Raw genomic sequence first — 19,874 nt, 5'->3', positions numbered from 1 at the left:
AAGGGATTAAGAAGTCAGCTTGCCCCAAAGATTAAATGGCTGGCTCTCATTCTTCTTGCTGTCCTAAAAATTGAGGTAAATATCATCCTGTGATTTTCCTGAGCTTTCAATTTTAGATGAATTTCACCAATATGATTCACCTAGACCAAACTGGAAACCAAGCTCATGTTAAAAAACATGTTATAATATTAAAACTTTTTTTATAACCTTCCAGTTAAAGCCACTTCAGAACCCATCTGAAAACCGATGAAAACTACACATCTACATGTTCACAAAATTTCTTAAGTTCAAAGGGAGAAACTGATTTAAACAATTTAATTTTTGTGAGAAATATTTTATGGGACAGGCCACCAGAGGGAAGTACTGAACAGTCTTAAGAGACAGCGTTTGAGCAAGTTTTCAGTCTTGAATGAAATGCCATATGGCTGGGGATTTTGGATTTGCCTCTCTGAGGAAGCTGTCACAAGTGTCAAAGTTTATTTTCTGCCTTAATCTTTCTATGGCTCCAGTTCTTAAGGCAGACTTTTCTCTTGGAAGAACAAATTTGGATTTTCATTCCCTAAAAGGAGATTGAATGCTGCTTGTGAACACCTCTTCTGTTATTTACATTGTGCCTGGATTCTGTGAAATTTATTTCTGGATCAGCAGGAAAATAACCTGTTAGTCTAAATAGGTTAGCATTTTAAGAAAATCAATAATATTTTACACAAGCCTGCCACAAAACTATTTTTTCATTTATGACCAAAAGAACAAAGACATTACACAGATAGGTCAGAGAGGAAGATTAAGCAACGATAGGAATTAAAGCAGAATTATAAAACCATAGAATTGTAGAATCGTTTAGGTTGGAAGGGACCTTTAAGATCATTGAGTCCAACTGTTAACCTAGCACTGCCAAGTCCACCACTAAACCAAGTCCCTAAGCACTACACATGCTTTTAAATCTACACATCTTTTAAACACTTCCAGGGACAGTGACTCAGCCACTTCCCTGGGCAGCCTGTTCCAATGCTTGACAACCCTTTCAGTGGAGAAATTTTTCCTAATATCCAATCTAAACCTCCTTTGGTGCAACTTGAGGCTGTTTCCTTTTGTCCTATCACTTGTTGCCTGGGAGAAGAGACTGACCCCCAACTCTCTACACCCTCCTTTCAGGTAGTTGTAGAGAGCTGCAAGGTCTCCTCTCAGCCTCCTCTTCTCCAGACTAAAAAATCTCAGCTCCCTCAGCCACTTTTCATAAGACTTGTGCTCTAGACCCCTCACCAGATTTGTTGTCCTTCTCTGAAGACACTCCAATACCTCAATGTCTTTCTTGGAGTGAGGGGCCCAAAACTGAACACAGTATTCGAAGTGCAGCCTTACCAGTGCTGAGTATAGGAGGACGATCTTTTCCCTAGTCCAGCTGGCCACACTATTTCTGATACAAGCCAGGATGCTATTGGCCTTTTTGACCACCTGGGCACACTGCCGGCTCATATTCAGCCAGCTGTTGACCCAAATACAATATACAGTAGAAAGGGGTCAATGTGTTCAAATGTAGGAAAAAACACCTCCGGTCTTCCTACAATTTAAAAACATCCTTTGTCTGTTAGTGCAACTTAATCAGAAAGTCTTTGAAGGGCACAACAACTTTATTGATCCTAAAAACTTAACAGAAACAACACTATTTAGTCTCATATGACAGCAGATGGCACTCTATAACTATTGGCATGTACATGTGTGACTGCACATATGTACACATACACACGCAATCAAAAAACATATTGCTTTCCAAATAATGAGACCTCAGAAAAGTCTAGGGTTTGAGTCTATGATGCTATTTTCTCTCAAAATACATTTGAAATACAAAATGTTTCCATGTAAGATTTTAGTAAAGATTTCACTCTGGGAGATCTTATACAGAATAGAAATAAAATCTATTTCTGATACATTTCCTTTGTCTTTTTCTGGCTTTCCATGTCATAAAAGTCACCTTTCTTGAAAATAAGTGTATTGCTCTTTATAGATGAAAAAAGATGTACATAGGGGTGGTTTTTTTGCAACCACCACACTGGAGTATCTGCTCAATATTTACCAGAGACCCCAAAAAGTACTTAACATCTTAAGACTGTATTAAGAAGAGGAAAGAGAGGAAATATGACACTATCCATTGCAGTCTTATTAGCATATGCAAGGAATATGATAATAACATATGAATGCTGTGTCCTCATCTTGATGTTCTGGCAAGTTTTATTCTCTCTTATTAGAAGGAGAAAGAATACTAATTAATAAAGCTGGAGAAAGCTGAGAGAAGAACAATAATTACTCAAGCAAGAAGCAAGAGTGGTGGTAGGAGAATAACGTCACTTGAGAATAGATTGTTACTGGATGCCAAATTACGCTATCATTTTTTATCATAGTGGGTGGTTTTGCTTGTATAAGGACTGTAGTGTTAAACCAAATATGTATACAATACATACATTTGAGCAAGCAAAACACTTGAGAGTTTGGAGCATGATCTATAATTTGAGGATCAGGCCTAACTTTCTTTGTAATGTAAGTAGTCCTGCATTTCTACTAGCCAAGAGAACTGGCCAGTTCTTACAGTAGCTGTGTTAATGCCAAAGAAATAAAGTAACATCAGTGGTGACTAGGAGAAAATTTTTTCTGGTTATTTCTGTTTCCAGGAATCTCCCACTAACCAAAGAGGCCCGAGCCTTCAAAAGCCTGTCTCGAAGTATTGAAGACCAAATTCACCAGAATTATATTCAACCTCAGACCAATTTGGACTCACATCTAGAGGTATAAGGATGCACACTTGCATTTAGGTAGAGTTTTTATTTGATCCGTGGTTAGGACACTTGAGACTGTGCTGCCTCTTATTAAAGACTGAAGTGTGACCCCACGGAGGGCACAGATCAGACCATTAGATATAAACACCAGCTCTTTTGGGGGTGATATTGCAGAATCAGCAATGACTAAAGACTCTGTGCATGTGAGTTGGACCCTGACATCATCTCTTAGGTTGGGAACCATCTGCAGTCAGATTTCAGTCTCAGTCCAAGCTACTAAGTAATCCTAGGAATTAAATATACATGGTATTTGAGAACACACTAGACTTTACCCTGCTTCCTGACCTGACACTCTGATGGAGGCTTACACAAATTTAGTTAATTTAGGACCAGACCTAATAAAGGATTTAAACATCTAAAATCTGAGCTGGGAACCTAAATTCTTCTGCAGTCCCAAATGATGACTCTGGATCTGGCAGTTTAGTTGCCTGCTAATCCCAGTGGTGCCCAATTAATAGATGTGTAGCTCTTCCTCAGTGTTGACTTACATGAGAAGCTTGATGCGTAAGGCATGACTGGGCCTGGCACTCCTCCATCTGCATATCTAGAAGGATACAGCTTGGCAAGCATTCTCCCAGCACCCCCCAGTAGGGACAAAAACAAGACAAGTGTAATTATTGCTACTGTCTTCTAAAATGTAACTCCTACTCTCATTTTATCACTGTGTAATTGCTGGAATACTCATAAAACAGGACACGTTTTTTGGAGTACAACAGCACAGTAGGAAAAGATTTTAACCATCAAGCTACGTGTAGCCTCCTATAAAAGGATCTGGGTTTAGCTGGAAAGACATTTAGGGAGAAATAGAGAAATTCTGATGAAACTAAGCTACAGAGTAAAAAATCAGGATCAACTGGATTGCAAAATGAACAAAAAATGAAGCAGAATATATGAACTTGGTTCATAGCTTAATGGTTAAAACACTGGGAATAGTATATCTGGATCCTAATCCTTTTCCAAACAGCCGTTACACATTTTTTACACAGTGATTGTTCCTTAGATCCTTATAAAGCCTCTGATCGGGACAAGAAACCTATATGGCTGCCTCCAAGCCAGAGTACAGAAAAAGCAGTTTTGCTTTGTGTTGTGTCTTGGTCTCTTTACAGAACAATAAATCTTGCGTTCTTTTGCACAGTAACACTATTTCAACTGGAAGAGTTGGAAATGTTCCCTCTTTCTCCCACAGTGCATTAAAGTGTCTATAAGGGTTAGGAAGAAGTAGAAAACACAGGTGGGCATCCTGTTGGGTGGAGGAGAGCATGAAATAAGCCTTTCTCTGCCTCTAGGATGAGTGCTCAAACTGTATCCCCTGGAGAAATTGCTTATCTAGCTCTCTTTTAAGAAAGTCAACTTCATAATTTTTTTCAGGAGTCTGTTCCAGTTGCATGTTGGATGCTCTGCGTGGTGGCTTGTGAAATAGCCACCGAGCTGCTCAGCCCTCAGAAGACAGAGCTACCCAGGGAGGCAGGAGAAGGAATGTGCCCGGGCAGTCAGAGACGTGCTTCTACTGTCTGGCAACCTCTGAGCCGGGCAGGACTCAGTTTCAGTTTTGGACATAGGCACCTAACTTCACATTGTATTTGAATGCACTCTTTTTGGTCTTTCACTAATACATGAGGCCTTGGATGCAGCATGCTGGCAGACTGAGGGCCTGATCCAAACCTTTGGTGGTCAAACGTCATTGACAGCAATGAGGTTTTGATTCAGCTCAATCCACTACACCTCTTCTCTAGAATATTTTCCGTAGTACATGAAGCATTTAGAAAGTGGTTAAGAGGAAACCACGATGGAGAAAACCTTGCTTGTTTTCCTCTCCTGCAATTATTCCCAAGTCCTATTTTCAATCTGCATTCTGCTTATTTTCAGCAATTCCCCCTAGTGTGCGATTCATCTGGCTTGGCAGCTGCTCTGTGTGCAGTACATTTCAAGAAGGAAGGGGACAGAAGCACAGGCACGTTTCCAAGAAAACAGATAAACTGCTTTGGTGTCACTGACTTAGAAAGTGGGTTAGTCATACTCTAAAAGGCTGGTATCCCTGATTATATTTTGTTGTCCAGACCAACACACGTCTGTGCTAGCCCACCTCTCAGAGTATAATTCAGCAGGTCTTCTCCTCCCCTGGGAGTACAGCAATGATCTTAGAATATGTTTTGGACTTTCCTATTTAAATGATGCAAAGTATTGTGCTTTTAAGTCAGCATGTAAAGCTGATTTAGGGATTACTGTTGTGTTGCTTCTCTTTTTTTAGATACACTAAGTATTTATCTATACATTTAAATCTTTATCCAGACAGAGAATAGGTAGGCAGATTAGATGATAGTGAACTAACAATTTTCAATGTTCCAAGCAGAAAAAGCAGCATTATTCAGCTGACAGATTAAGAGGAAGCTCTTAATGTGGCATGAAAAGGTTAACAGGAAATTAAAATTTTTAATGATTCACATTTGATGAAAAAAAAAATTAACATTGTATAATCAAAACAAAAGATGGCAGGTTTATAAGATCATTATATGAAATGTGTATAGCTGTATATTGCAGAGAAAAGGAGAAACATGAATTATAATATCCAGTGGGCCTGAAAGTAAGAGGTAGTATTTCCTTTTTGCTAATTATTATTTAGACATGTGCTTAGCACTTACCTGACGAAAGCAAGTAATTTCTTTGTCCAAAGAAACACAAGAAAATAAAAAAAAAAACAGAGTAACAAAATTCTATAAGGTTAACAGTAATAGATTCATATGCTTGCTAAACTAAGGTGTGTATAACAATCCTATTTAACTTCTATTTTTCTCTCTCTTCCTCCCACTTCTGACTGAGATTGATTGTTACAAGCTTAAACTGAGAAACTAATTACTCAAAGAATTACAGTACTAGGTCTTGAAGACATCTCATTTGCATTACTCATATTGTTGTAACTGCATCAACTTCAGTGAAGATGCTTCTTATTTACACTGGTGCAATGCAGCTGATATTTTGATCCGGGAATCTTCCCATGTGGAAGATACATATTCCATTTGCAAGTGCTTAAATAATCCCGGTTGAATAAATGTTGCTGCAGTGATGGAAAAACAAGTCCTGTTTGAGAATGCAAAAAGAAAATCTAGCAAATTTGAGGAAGATCAGCAGACACAAAAAAAGGAAACAGCTAAGAAACTCTAAAACAAGGGAGTAAATTAATTTAAGAGTCTATTTTTTCCTTTCTTTAAGAGGCATTTCACCCAGAATGAGCACATACTAAACTCTACTGGGAGTTATGGCAGATAGGTCACTGACTGTGGGATATGAGTTATTACGCTGTAAATTATTAATAGATGCCATAACTAGTTTGAGCTATGCACAATTATAGAACTTTGAAATCAGTGGATATGCTGGATAAATGTGAAGCAAACAGTAGCTGTGTTCACACTGTCCTGCAAGAGTGCCTCCAGCTCTCCCCTCAAAGCCAAATTCCTGGAGAGCCGGTGCTATCTAACCATGGGAGTGAATGGCAAAGAGTATGCCACCTGATAACCCCAGGAAGTGCCATGGGATTTTCTGCTTATCTGAGTGGTCTACAGGATACAAACTCAGGCCTTTGGTGAGAACATCCTTGCATCTCCCATTCCAATCTGAAGCACAACACCCTCATGTCTTACCACCACACCCCCAAGCCATACTTCACAGTATTGCTCTGTGGGCTGACTTACACACATAGGCTTTTACAGGCTCCCCTCCACCAGCTCAGCTAAACTGGCAGCCTCAGGAGTGTGCAGCCTGCCTGGGCACATCTCAGTAGTAGCAGCACACTCCCTTTTCTATCCAGGTAGGAAGGAATGTACCCTACTCCAAAACTTTGGAAAGACGACTCATAACGACAATCTTTTATTTATTTCTGTCACAAGAACAGAATATTGCCACTCAGGTGGCAATATTTCTACCATATCAAGAGTCTTCACTTGCCTTCACAAGATTGTTCACCTGACAGAGGCATCTACCTGCAATGGGCAACCCATTTGTCCACCTAGAAATTCACTAGAAATCTGCCACCCTTCGAGTGTATTCATCCAGCAATATGCTTGGGGATCTAAGAGTGTGTCCCTGCCTTTTCACAGGAGCAGGTATTTATACCAGGTAAGAAGAGGAGAGCTTGTGAACCTATTCCGGGAGAGCCTGATTATAAGGGGAAGGAGGAAAGCGGGGTGAGTCCCTTAACTGGGACGTAGATCACATTTCTGAACCTCTGGTTACCTAAAGAGAAGCAACTTAAATAGTGCATTCCTAGGATTGCTCCTGGCCCTGGATTTCTTATTAGCAGTTTTGCTCCTTCTTTTGGCTCTGAGATAAGATAATTCCTTGTGGTAGCCTCGGGCATTACACACATACCTTGGGCATGAAGGTGGGCTGGATGGTCAAAGTACCTCTGCTCAGCAGCTGCTCATCTATGAGGCTGACATGTGCCACTTAGAGGACACAAGTGACTTCAGGAAAGCATGACAACTAAGTACTGTTTTTCTTTATAATGTCTTTGAAAATCAAAGCCTTAAACCCACATAATGTATTCTTATCCTGACAAGTCTCTGACAGAGGATCAAGAAATGGAAACCACAAATCTACACAGGTCCCTGTAGAAGGATGCCTGGGACACACTCAGGATGAACAGACACAGCTGCAATGAAGGCATTGTAGATGACATAATAGCATGAGAAGAAACGCTAAGGCATTCTTCTCAGTAGGCTTTTAAGGATCAACATTCTCCAAAATAGCTTGTTGACTCATGTACGCGTCTGTACCATTTTATCTATATGAAGGGGAGGATTTCACAGACTGCCTTACAAGTTAGTGCCTTGGATTCTTTGAAGAATGGAAATGAAAAGATTAATCAAGTGATCACATCTTCTGGGATCAACATGAGAGTGCATTTGTGATGCACTTCGCATTGGCTGTAAGCACTCCTGGTCAATCGGCTCCATTCAGAAATGATGTGGCAGCAGGTGGAGCCTCCAATTTATCTGTGGTTTGACAAAGAAGGTCCAAGAAAACATTAAGGGCAACAAATATGAGGCAAGGGAGAAGATGAGAGAGAATAAAAAAGTCCCATTTGATTCATAATTATTTTAAAGGGTTTATTTATGCACTAATAAACATGTAAGAAAACACAGTACCTGATGAATGAAAGCTACTCAACTAATGACCTCTGCCCTTTAATGTGATACATGAATAAAGGTTGTTAACTCATGCAAAGTCTTATTAAAGCTTTGTTAAAGAGATGTTGGAGAGAGACAGCTGTTCAGATTAGTGGATTATAAATGTAGCTATAGTTATACTAATCTTAAACTAGAGTCATACATACTGCTGCAATTTCTTATGGAAATGTCAATGGAGTTATGGTGTTATAACATTGGAGTTATGGTTATAACACCATAACAAATGGTGTTATCTGTGAGTACATTCATAGTTTTACCAGTTTTACTATGTTCTTAGAAAACTTCCTCTGTATATGATGATCTTACACTGAAGGGGAAAATAACGGTAAGATTTTATAACTGCCAAGACAGTACCTACTGCAAAAGTCATTAGCAAAAGGTCATAACTCTGCATTCACTTTAAATGCCTCCTTTTGAAATATTCTGGAATTATTCTTACCTTCTGGAAGAACATGGCGCTCTGTAGTTTCAACAGACATTATGCCCACCACTGTATTTACTTGTTTACATTTCAAATTATAGCAAATTTCCACCGAAAACAGCAGAGTTTCTCTGTGACTATTTGTGTCCCCAAAACCAGGAGGCACTCCAAGGGAAACATGAAAGATTTCTTAAATCTCCAGGATATTTTCTCAGTCATGGCCATAATACTAATCCTGAGGACAAAAAAGTGTAAAGCATGAACAGGAAAACAAAGAGAAAACAATACAGCTCCTCTTGCACAATGGAGATACTAGGCCTAGACAAATGTTGTGGTTAAGAGTGATTTTTATTTGTTTCTAAGTCAACAGTACTACTTATGTTCCTTAAGGAACAGCAAGTTCCATCTGTAGCTGAAGTAGCAAAGAGCTTTCTGAAGATAGTGGTTATTTTTAACAGTAGTTAATAACTTGTGCCTTTGTTCAAATTTTCTACAAATTCTTACTGAGAGGCTTTGTTAAGCTAGGAAAAAAAAGTTATAGCACAGTACCAGGAAATTTGTTTGAAGACTATTTTCAAATGGCTATTTGAACCTGTCACATATTTATACTTAAAGAGCACATAACCCAATTTTCTTCTCTTTAACAGGTAACCTTTGTTTCTTTATAATAAAGACATTGTGAAAGAGCTTTTGCTTTCCCCTTCTAAAGGCTTTCATTTTCTGCTCTTGTCAAGCCATAAAAATATCAGTAATATCACATCAGTTTTGTGGAAAGATTCATTAACAACTTTTTTACCTACATTCACATCTCTTTGCTGATTAAAGCTGAAAAAGGGGGAACAAGGGATGTCATTAGAGAAGTTCGTACACCCTTTTTTTCCAAGTATTTATGTGTACATAGGTGCTAAAAGGAAATAGTCTGACAAGATTTTTTCATCAATGCAAACAAAAATCACACATGCTTATCTTAGATGAATTGACTTTTTTTTTGGAAATGCTAGAAAAAAAACATATGCAGAAACAAAATCTGAATTTTTCATTAAAGAAAAGCCAAACACTTCTCACTGCCCCCCACCTTCCCTAAACCTGTTTTGTTAATATGTAACAAGAGAATGAGTCCCTTTTTTCTGTATCATTTTTCAGACCTTTTCTATGTATTATAAAGGAAGCAAAAAAGCTTATACCCCTTATTTTCAGTTTCTTTGTAGACTGCCTTTAGAAACGTATAGTAGATTAAACTTTTTACACTGTAGTTCCACAGTATTTTATCACAGTGGTCCACTTTCTTAATAATTTCAAATAAAATGGGAAATGTGGACTGTCCTTTTTCACTCTTATCATTTGTTTAAGGCATGTAGTGTGGATGATGGTTTTATGATGTGTGTGAAACAGTAACCTGATTTTCACTCCCACAGGCTACATTGCGTCTCTTGGGTACGCGAGGCAGCAACAGGCAACATGAAGTTGACTATCTCAGGTGGATTTGGAGGGGAGACAAATCTTCCCTGGGAGATAAGTGCAGTCATAAAGGGAACCGTCTTGAATCAGTCTGCTTGGTTTACCTCACCTGATCTGCAAGACTGGTGTTGGAGAAAGAATTTTGGAATCGGTTCATAATATGTATAAAAACAAATCAGCAGGACCAGATGACACTCACCTAAGTGGTCCAAAGAATCCCAGATATAAAATTGCTAAATTATATGTTTCACAGTTTCTTTTACCATCATCTACTCTTACGTCAACTACTGTCAGAGGGAAGGGAACAAAGATAGCACAAAATTAACAAAAAAAAAAAAAAAAAAAAGACTTCAAAGAGGAATAAAGAAACTTACAACCCAGTGAATATGGCTTTCAGACCACGCCTGTTAGTAAACGTTATATTAGGAATCAAATAAATAAACATAATATAATTGAGAATATTTAACACCTGAAGAGGAAATCTATGCCTCCCAAATTTCAGAGGTACGAGTTTTTTCAAGGAGTCATGTGGAGAAGGCTTCCCATCTTACCCATCTTGGATTTCCAAAAATATTACAATGGCTTTTAAAGAAGCTAAGGTGACATATAGAAAAGTAGGAAGTTCTCTTGTGGATCAGTAACCAGTTGAAAAATAAGTAACAAATTACAGCAATAAATGCTCATTTTCAAAAAAGGGAGAGGATTGTCAGGGCAGTCCCATGTGGAACTGTCTTAGGGACTGAGCATATTCTTAAAAAGTCTGAAAAAAAGACTGAAAAATTACACTGAAAAATATGCAAATAATATAAAAATAGCCTCATTGACCAAAATTAAAATTGATGATAGAGTTCTGCAAAAGCATTTCATAATTCTGAGTAGCAAAGTGATAAAATGGAAAATAAAATTCATTGTCGGTAATTTGCATAATGAACATGGTAAAAGCAATCCCAACTATACATACAAATGGTGAACTTCTACCATTGAATAAATGAATAAACTTCTACCACTGAAGGAAGAGATCTGGAAGTCACAGTTTTTGAAATCTCCGTCTCAGTGCTTAGTCAAAAGGAAAACTGAATGCTAGGAATTAGTAGGAAGAGAACAGAAAATGAAACAGGCAACTGCTATGTTGCTGTACGAATTCCTGATGCAAACTGTTTTTAATTACCATGCCTTGTTTTGGTCATTCCATCTTAAAAAAGATATAGTTGAATAAGAAAAGAAATTATACCAAAGGCAACAAGGGGGTTCAAAGGAAACAGAGAGACTTCTTGCTACAGAAGCAGAGCCTAAATGCACCAAATAACATAAAAAGTGAAAGAAACTCATGACAGAGGCATGGCAAAGAAGGCTAATGTTATTTTTCATTGTTTCTCGTAATACCAGAACTGGAGGGAACTAAATGAAATCATGAGGCATCAAGTTAAAAGCTAAGAGTGGGAGTACTTTTTTTCAGCTTCTGTGTAAGGGAGCTGGGGAACTTGCTGCCTCTGGATGTTTTGCCATCAGTACAAATGAAAAAGATAAAACAAATGTGTACAAGAAAGGTTCACTGATGGCTACTAAACACAGCGGTGAATATGCAGCCTCTGCAAGACTCATGGCACAGCTTGCACCATGGGGAAAATATCATTCTGAATTTTCCTTTCTTTATCCTCCTTCCTAAACTAGACGCAATAACGGATGTCAGAGAAAGAATGTAAGGCTGTAGAAACCCTTTGTCTGGTAAAAGTTTGCTTATCTGTACAGAGAAGGAACAGTGTGTTAATTTCTCTATCCTGGCTCCTCTGGAGCTGCCAGTGCCCTCAGGTCATACATAAGAACAGAGGCACTCTCCCTGTTTTGTAATCAGCAAGGTGAAAGAAAGCTGCTTGAATGCCTCCTTGTAACCCATGTTACATTCAAGGTCAGTCCAAACTTGTATGTTCTCCCCAGTAGGATTTAATGGGAATAAAATCACCATATTAGAAGTCGAGAGCATCTGGCAATATGCTCAGTGCCACAGGTCTTACCTTTATGACTACTGAACTACACAGTAGATACATAAATATTCATAAAAACACCTTGCAGAAAGTTCTCAGCCCTTCGGAGCGTATGCCAATAGCTAATTTAAGATCATGTCTGGATTTATTGGCAATTTACTTGACTTCAGAAATGCCTTTAGAGACCTGTGTGGGTAACACTATATATAGTTCTTTCTAATCTTATTTTTTAAGTAACTATCTTGAATTCAAGCATTTGTTGAAAGGAAAGACTGTTCTCTGCTATTGTAAGGAGGATGTCACTGTCAAGGGATAGGGGTCAGCTCTAACCATTAATCCACAATTCAAAATGCTCATTATCAAGAAGCAGGAGTTCTGAAGACAGAATTATGACAGAATTGGGTTTTTAACAAAACTTTGCTAAGAATTTGTCTTAGAACACATCATAAATATAAAAAGCGCGAGGCAGTATCTTTCAAGATATGGGGAATTTTACCTGACCTCATCTGATAGGTGTTGTATCATAGTCAAAAAATCACATGGAACAATAGAGAGTTAAAAAAAAAAAAATCACTGTACAACAAGACCAAGATTCAAGGAAAGGGAATGCAGTGATTCAGGAACGATAACTATAGATATTTAATGGTACCAGTAAAAAATGCCATCTCTCCGTAATGCATCTGATTACTCACCTAAATGTTATTTGCAATGCTAGGCACTAATGCACCTGCTAAGATATTATCTGCATTAATGAATGATATGAAGTAACTGAGAAGGCAGACAGTAGGTCGATGGCTGCAGCCTTTACCAGTTATTTGGAGTTGATTCCCTCAGCTCCTCTGAGCTCTGTAAACATTGCAGCACAGAATTTCATCTGTGGCTACAAAAGCAGCACTGCATCAGAAAGCCAGGCAGAAATGGTCTGCAAGTTCTAGTTTGAAAAAAAAGAACAACTTTTACTTTAGTTATTGTAGACACACCCAACTTTCCAGTTGAGCTTTCCAGATTTCAGTGGGGTTATCTCTCAAGGGTTTGCTTTTAGAAATGCTGAACTTCCACAACTGTCAATGGAAGCTGGACATCTGTGAGAACCAGATTTACACTAAACTGCCTTAGATTCATCATTTTTGTTCCTCTGATGAAATCTGGTTCCAGTTAAATCAAGGACAAGTGTCACTTTTGGCTCAGTGGGACCAGCATTCTTCAGAGAGAGAAAAAACTCCTTCCATTCCCAGGTAGTTCCTTTTTCAGCTGGCACCATTTAAATCCTTCATTCACTTGTTCATTCTCCCCCTTTTAAAGGGAAAGGGACAGTTTTAAAATTTGATCATACTGAGGCAAACAAACTGAAGTTAAATAACTACAGAGTGGCCTACTGGTCATCTCCATGGTGCATTAAAGGACCATTCCATGTTTTAGGGAAGAGAATATATTTCCACATACAGCTTTTCATGTATCTGCCTGTAGCACTCTTCTAGTCTATGCCAGCAGATATTCCCCTGGACATCATGGGTAGGATTTTTCGTAACTAATTCTAGCTGCCTCAAAGTAGTTGTTGATTCCTAACCATTTAAGTGAGAATAACCTTCCAGAATATAATTTATAACAGTAATATTTAAGATTTACATGCCGGTCCTCTAAAAGCTGTTTTAAATGTCATTTCATACAACTGACCATTATCTCTGAGTCAGCACTGTAGACCTTTAAAAGTGCTTAAAAATAAATTACATAGCATACATTTTTTATAACCAAAATTACCTGTGGCGATGATTTCAGTGAATCACAGGATAGTGGTTTTCTTCTGAAAAAATAAAAAATCCAAAGCTTTTTGAAGCTGGAAACAGGTATTAGGACTTAAATGGCCAAAAATCTATTGCAAAGGCTCCTTTGAAAATGTTAGGAAATATTCTAAAGTGTATCATAGAGGGTTTACAGTAAATCTCCTAGAAGGTGGGTGCCACTGATTATTGCCACAGTAGTAATTTGTCATTTTCTGGTTAGAGAAAGATAAGAATTTTTCAATTTTATCTGTACCATTTTAGTTGCAATGTTAAATAAAATTAAGTTCTGACATATCAATATTATCTCTATTTAAACATTGGTTTCACCTTGTTTACAATAGTAGAATTATTAGCAGAAAAGATATGAACAAATAAGAGCTCGAAAACATCATAATTCTGTAGCAAATCGAAATAGCTTATTTACTTTTTATTCTATTTATTTGTTAACAGAATCATAGAATAGTTTGGGTTGGAAGTGACATTTAAAGGTCATCTAGTCCAACCTTCCCTGCAATGAGCAGGGGCATCTTCAACTAGGTTGCTTAGAGCCCCATCCAACCTGACCTCGAATGTTTCCAGGGATGGGACACCTACCACCTCTCTGGAAAACATGTGACAGTGTTTCACCACCCCCATCATAAAAAATTTCGTCCCTATATTCAGTCTGAATCTTCCCTCTTTTTGCTTAAAGTCATTAACTCTTGTCCTCAACAGGTCGTGCTAAAAAGTCTGTCCCCATCTTTCCTGTAGGCCCACTTTGAGTACTGGAAGGTCGCTATAAGGTCTCCCCAGAGCCTTCTCCTCTCCAGGCTGAACAACCCCAACTCTCTCAGCCTGTTTTCATAGCAGAGGTGCTCCAGCCCTCTGATCATTTTTGTGGCAGCCAGTCAGGGCTGGGACCAATAACTGAAAAATCCAGGAATTTAACATTTCTAGTAAAGCAAGGCTAAAAGTCTCAAAGATATCAGCTACTGAAAATTCTGTGATATAAACAGCATGCGATGCAATGAAGATGTGGAAAACTTTAACAAAGTAGGGGAATGAAACAATAAGTTTGGCTGCATTTTTAGTGTACTAAAGTCACAAATTCTATGTCTTGCAGCCAACAGGCTGTCAGTAGCCGTAGATCAGGTATGTTTTAATTCAAATGCCATTTTTAAGTAAAAATAATGTTTTACAAACTGCTGCGCAGAAGGACAAACCTATGTCCAGTGAGGTGCTTTCTGTTGTATGTATTATTATCTTCCATGACAAAAGTGAACAATCAATTTTGGGGAAAAAACAATTTTGTGCATCAATTAGATAAAACAGAATATGGATAAAACCCATTAGACTCATAGATGATCAGACATCTGTGTTCAAAACATGCGACTTCAGCTCCCTTTCCTCTCACCTAGCCCACAGGGTGGCTGTAGGGTGTAGGCACTTCAGTTTTCAATGTCAATGTTCTCCCACTGACTAAGCCCGTGATTGTGGGCAACAGAAACACCACGGCCATTACACAGCTGACCACCTAAGCACTTAAGTGGGGACCATCCTTCTCCATCAATCCTTAACCCAGTGGTTGTATCCAAGTACATCTCAAGTAGTATGCTCTGCACAAGGACAGGGATGTCGTAAGCATCTTTACACCATCTGCTTAAAAAGAGAATTAAAAACCTGCTCCATAACGTATGGGTTTAGCTGTAGTGGAAAGATTAGGAACCATTCCTAGGCTATGGATAGAGCCTGTTTCTGTCTTCCTAGTGTAGTGACTACTTAATGTAAAATGCATGGGCAACCTTGAAATCAATAACCGGAGACTTCTGACTGTGAAAGCAAGACCTTGTCACGAAGTTTTAATATCACTGCCCTGATGGTCTTTACATCTGCTGGAATACAACAACCCAGCTTCAAGAAAATGAGTGGAGACCACCACCCACCATCCAGTCGTGTCAAAAAGCTGCTGTCTTAGGTACGTTTCCATGGCTTGGGGTTTGAATCTTCTTGCAGAGAAATACAGGCACTCTGAGCTGCAGAAAGATAGAGTTAAGAGCAGGGATAAGGCACACTGCTGTCTGAAAGCCTCCGTGCTAGAGACCAATCCTGGAGACCAATCCTGAGCCTATCTAATTCCCTGGTCTAGAAGCAGCCACTGTGCAGCATGTGTCACTAATCCACCTGAAGCTTCCCTGAAGCAGAGTGCTCAGCATGCAGAAGAAATGCAGAGCAGCTCTGACCAGACGGCTGCACGTCCAGAAATCCCAGCCCTACCCACAACAGGGGAGCATGTCTGGGAGCTCTGGTCATGCAGCTGCCGGGTGGGAAGCATCAAAGCTGCCAATATCACAAAAGGTCTTGAAATTCCAGGCATGACCTTCAAAATCCCCATGATCAGGGTTTCTGTTAGAAAGAGGATCCTCTTGAACTTTAGGTCTACAGTAGTCCCATTTTTTAAACCTGTATTAATGACTTACATATTTAAAGTCCACCTTGGTCCTGCTAAAACCCTTCAGTCAGTATTTGGCTCTGGCCTCTTGCTGCTCTGTGTGGATGTGTTGGCTCAGCAGTGTTAACAGGAGTAGAGAGCAATAAAAGTTTGTTTTTGTTTTAAACAGTGTAAGCCAATCTGCCCCAGAATACACACAGAGAGTCGTTACACTGTTTAACAAGGTGCCATTTTTACATGGTCACTTTTTTAATAATAACTACATTATGCTGCTAGATGTGCCAACTAACATAAGTTTTCTTTCCTCTAACTAAAGATCACACTGTGAGGACTTTCTCTGCCAGAAAATGGGATTATTTATATCTAGTAAGATCTTCTATGAACTAGTTAGTGTTGCCAAGTGCTTACTCTTTCGCTGCAGATGGTTATGTTAGGGCAGAGTTAGTTACTCTTTTTTAAGTTACTTCTGTACTTGAAAATGTACATTGACAAGAGAATACAAATTAGAAATAAACTGCAAATGTGATTCCAGTGCTGTGGTCATTTAATTCGTGAGGGAAATACAAGGGTTTACTCAGACTTGCATGAATGATTCCGCAACAGAATTAGAGTGCTCATTTCATTAAAGACAAAATCAAAAACATGAAGACTACTAATTAAGGGATCAGCTTTTAAAACTGTAAGATCTAAGACTAATGCTGAACAACTGACAGCCTATTAAGTACCCCTCTGCCGCTAGTACCGGCTGATTCCGTGCTCAGATCTATGGAGAAAATTGCATTCCTATTTGAACCAGCAGAGAGAATCAAAACATTATCACCGACAAATGTGATCCCATTGCAAGTGAGAGGCACCAATATATTGTCCAAACTGGAAAATCTGTTTAATTAGGAGGGGAGAAGAAAGAATGGGTTGAAGACCAACTTAGAGTGTGACAGTAGGAGGATACACTTATTACTGACATTATAGCGCTCAAAAAGCACTCCTCCAAGGACAGAGGAAACTTGCATGGCTCAGGAATGCCAACGTCTGTAGCCAACAGCACATAAGGCAAGCATTATATCCAGCTGCTTTCAATTCCTCAGCTCAAATGACCAAAATCTTATTCGTAACTGGGGCAGCCTGTAGCATGAATCCAGGGTAAGGTGTAATCTCGGACCTCTGCTTTTGCATGCAGCAAGAAGCTTTTCACCACCCTGCTGTTAGGTCAAAGCTCCCCCATGTTTAGCATCATGGGGGAAAGCATGAATGTAATAACTAGGTGCCGTTTTTGTGATAACAAAGGTGATGGCAAGATGGAGGCGCACACTGAATATAAAATTATGAATGTAAAATAGGCATGTTTGTGTTAAGATGTTGACCTGTTTATAGTGCTGATACTGCTTCCCTATGAGTCTATGAGAAGTGTAGCCAAACACATGACACTTGGCTTCTGGTATTGAAAATGTCTTTAAAAAAAGGACTTTTTAACTTCTGTTCTAAACAATGGGAACTGAGACGCGTCTTTGGAGAATAACTGGGGCTCGAACCGGACATTAGGAAAATCCTGTCCTGGGAGGACAGTGTGGCATTGGCAATGACAGAGGTTGTGGGATCTCCATCCTTGGATGTTTCTTGAAAATCTCTGGGAATTTCCAAGACAGAGCTAGACAAAGTTGATGCTGAGCTGATGTAGTGTTGACAATAGCGCCACCGTGATTAGGCTGTTGTAACATACTTTATCTGAAGACTTTAATAAATAACGAGCTAATAAACGCAATATTTGGTTTAAATATTTTTTTTCAGAGACCCTGGAGCATAAAGTGATCCTTGGAATAAGGACTCACAAATAAGTGCTTGATGAAGGCTGCTTTCTCTGCAAGTGAATAGCAGCAACAGTTTCCTAATATTCTTGGTTGTCCATGGTAAGAGTGCTCAGCACACAAAGTACGGCCTGTAGAGGATATCAAATTGAGTTTTGAAAAACAAAATATCTTGTTTCCCTATCTGTATTGTTTTGATTATGTTAATAATCATATCCTCTCTTTGACTGCTTTTTTGTAGCTTCTGTCTTCACTGATCTTTCGCATGCAGTACAGCATCATTTCCTTTTTGAATCCCTTGGTCAGCTCCACTTATCCTTTGACATCACATTCAAGCTGCTTATGCTCACCCTTACCTACACTATATTATCCATACTGATCTCTTATTTCCTCCCTTTCTTTTAAATGCTCTTCACTATCCCAAAGGCATATCTTTCTCTCCCTCCTGCTGCTCCTATAAGTTAAAAATAAGCAGAAAGGTTTATTATTTGTTTTATGCTTCTGCTTTCTTTCCCACTGCATATTTATTTCATCCTTGTATTTTTTTTTTCTCTCACACTGTGGGTAAATCTTTCAGTGAAGGAAATATTTTGAAAAAATGGTTTTTTTTCTATTTGTGACTACTCAGGGTTAACATAGTAGAAGTTATAAGGTCAACAACAACCATTAGGTTGCTGCTGCTTTGTCTGCAGTTCTCACTGAAGTATATTCCATTGTTCACCAGTACCTAAAACTTTTTCCTATACCTGTGTTATAAATATCTCCCCTAAAGTATTTTTATGTAAATATGGCCATGACTTTTATGTCTACCTTAACAACAATTGTTTAGTCCTCTATGTTTAGAGATGAATATTGTATTTAAAATCAAAATCTGTACTATTTGGATATTTTACTTTAATCTAACATGTTGGATATAAATGTAACAGTTTGTTTCAGATTTTAAACATTTTGGCAAACATATTGTGTTGCTGCACCTTTTAGACAAACATGGCTCACACTGGTGATTCTTTATAAATTTAAAAAAAAATTATTTCAGCTTTGTTTGACCCTATCCTTCAATCTTGTCTGTTCTTGGATTTGGAGGGAGAGAAGCATATAGTACACTTAGATTGCTGGGGAACCATGCTTGAAAAATATAAGCCTTTAAGAACAAAATCCACCTCAGTTTAAGCAGCATTCCTAAACCTGCCAACTGTATATTGATTGCTTGAATCACACCCAGATTGTTCAACCAGTCCTCTTTTAGCTAGAAGCCATTAGTTCTCTAAAGGCCACCAGTGCATTGAGAATAATAAACTCTCCGATCAGCTGTCAGCTGTCAGCCGTCAGTTTATTGCACACTAGAAGATGACTAGAGAATCTACTTTTTGGTTTAGGCAGTCTCATGCCACCAGGATGCTGGGTAACTCCAGTAGGGTTTTCTAAATTCACCTCCTCTGGAGGGGACATTTTTCTGGGACTTCTTAAGTATACAGTCAATATGTCTTGAACCATAGAAAGGATTACTTTTATATGTCAAATCAGTTTCCTCTGGATACAGTTTCTTCGCTGCTAGAATCAGCTATGTGTTGTAGATAATGTTATGACTACTCATTCAGTTTTATTAATAGGGAGCTGTTTGAAGCTAGACACATGCTTTAATGCCTCTTCAAGCAGAAGGTTTTCTCTTGAACAAAGCAAAAGCTGATCTGGAGTCATGGTGCACTGTCAGAAGAACACAACCATCTTTCCACATTTTCCTTTCACTAGCAAATCAAGGAGCCCAAATCATTTCTGCATCTTTCCTAAACACTAAGTGAAAGAACGCATTCAGAAACAGATGGGCTTCTCTATCCACATGGACTTTTTGTCTCATCTCAGCTGCAAGCTGTTCAAGCCACTTTCCAGTAAGACCATTAGACCTCTCAGCTGGCACTGCCTTCACTTATCTTCTGCATCCTCTAGTCCTGTTCCAGTGTCTCTGGTCTATTATTTAATTTGGCAGACAA

The sequence above is a fragment of the Larus michahellis genome, chromosome 1, assembly GCF_964199755.1.
Source record: "Larus michahellis chromosome 1, bLarMic1.1, whole genome shotgun sequence".
NCBI lineage: Eukaryota > Metazoa > Chordata > Aves > Charadriiformes > Laridae > Larus > Larus michahellis.
The sequence above is the reverse complement of the archived record's forward strand: the minus strand, read 5'-3'. Positions refer to the sequence as shown.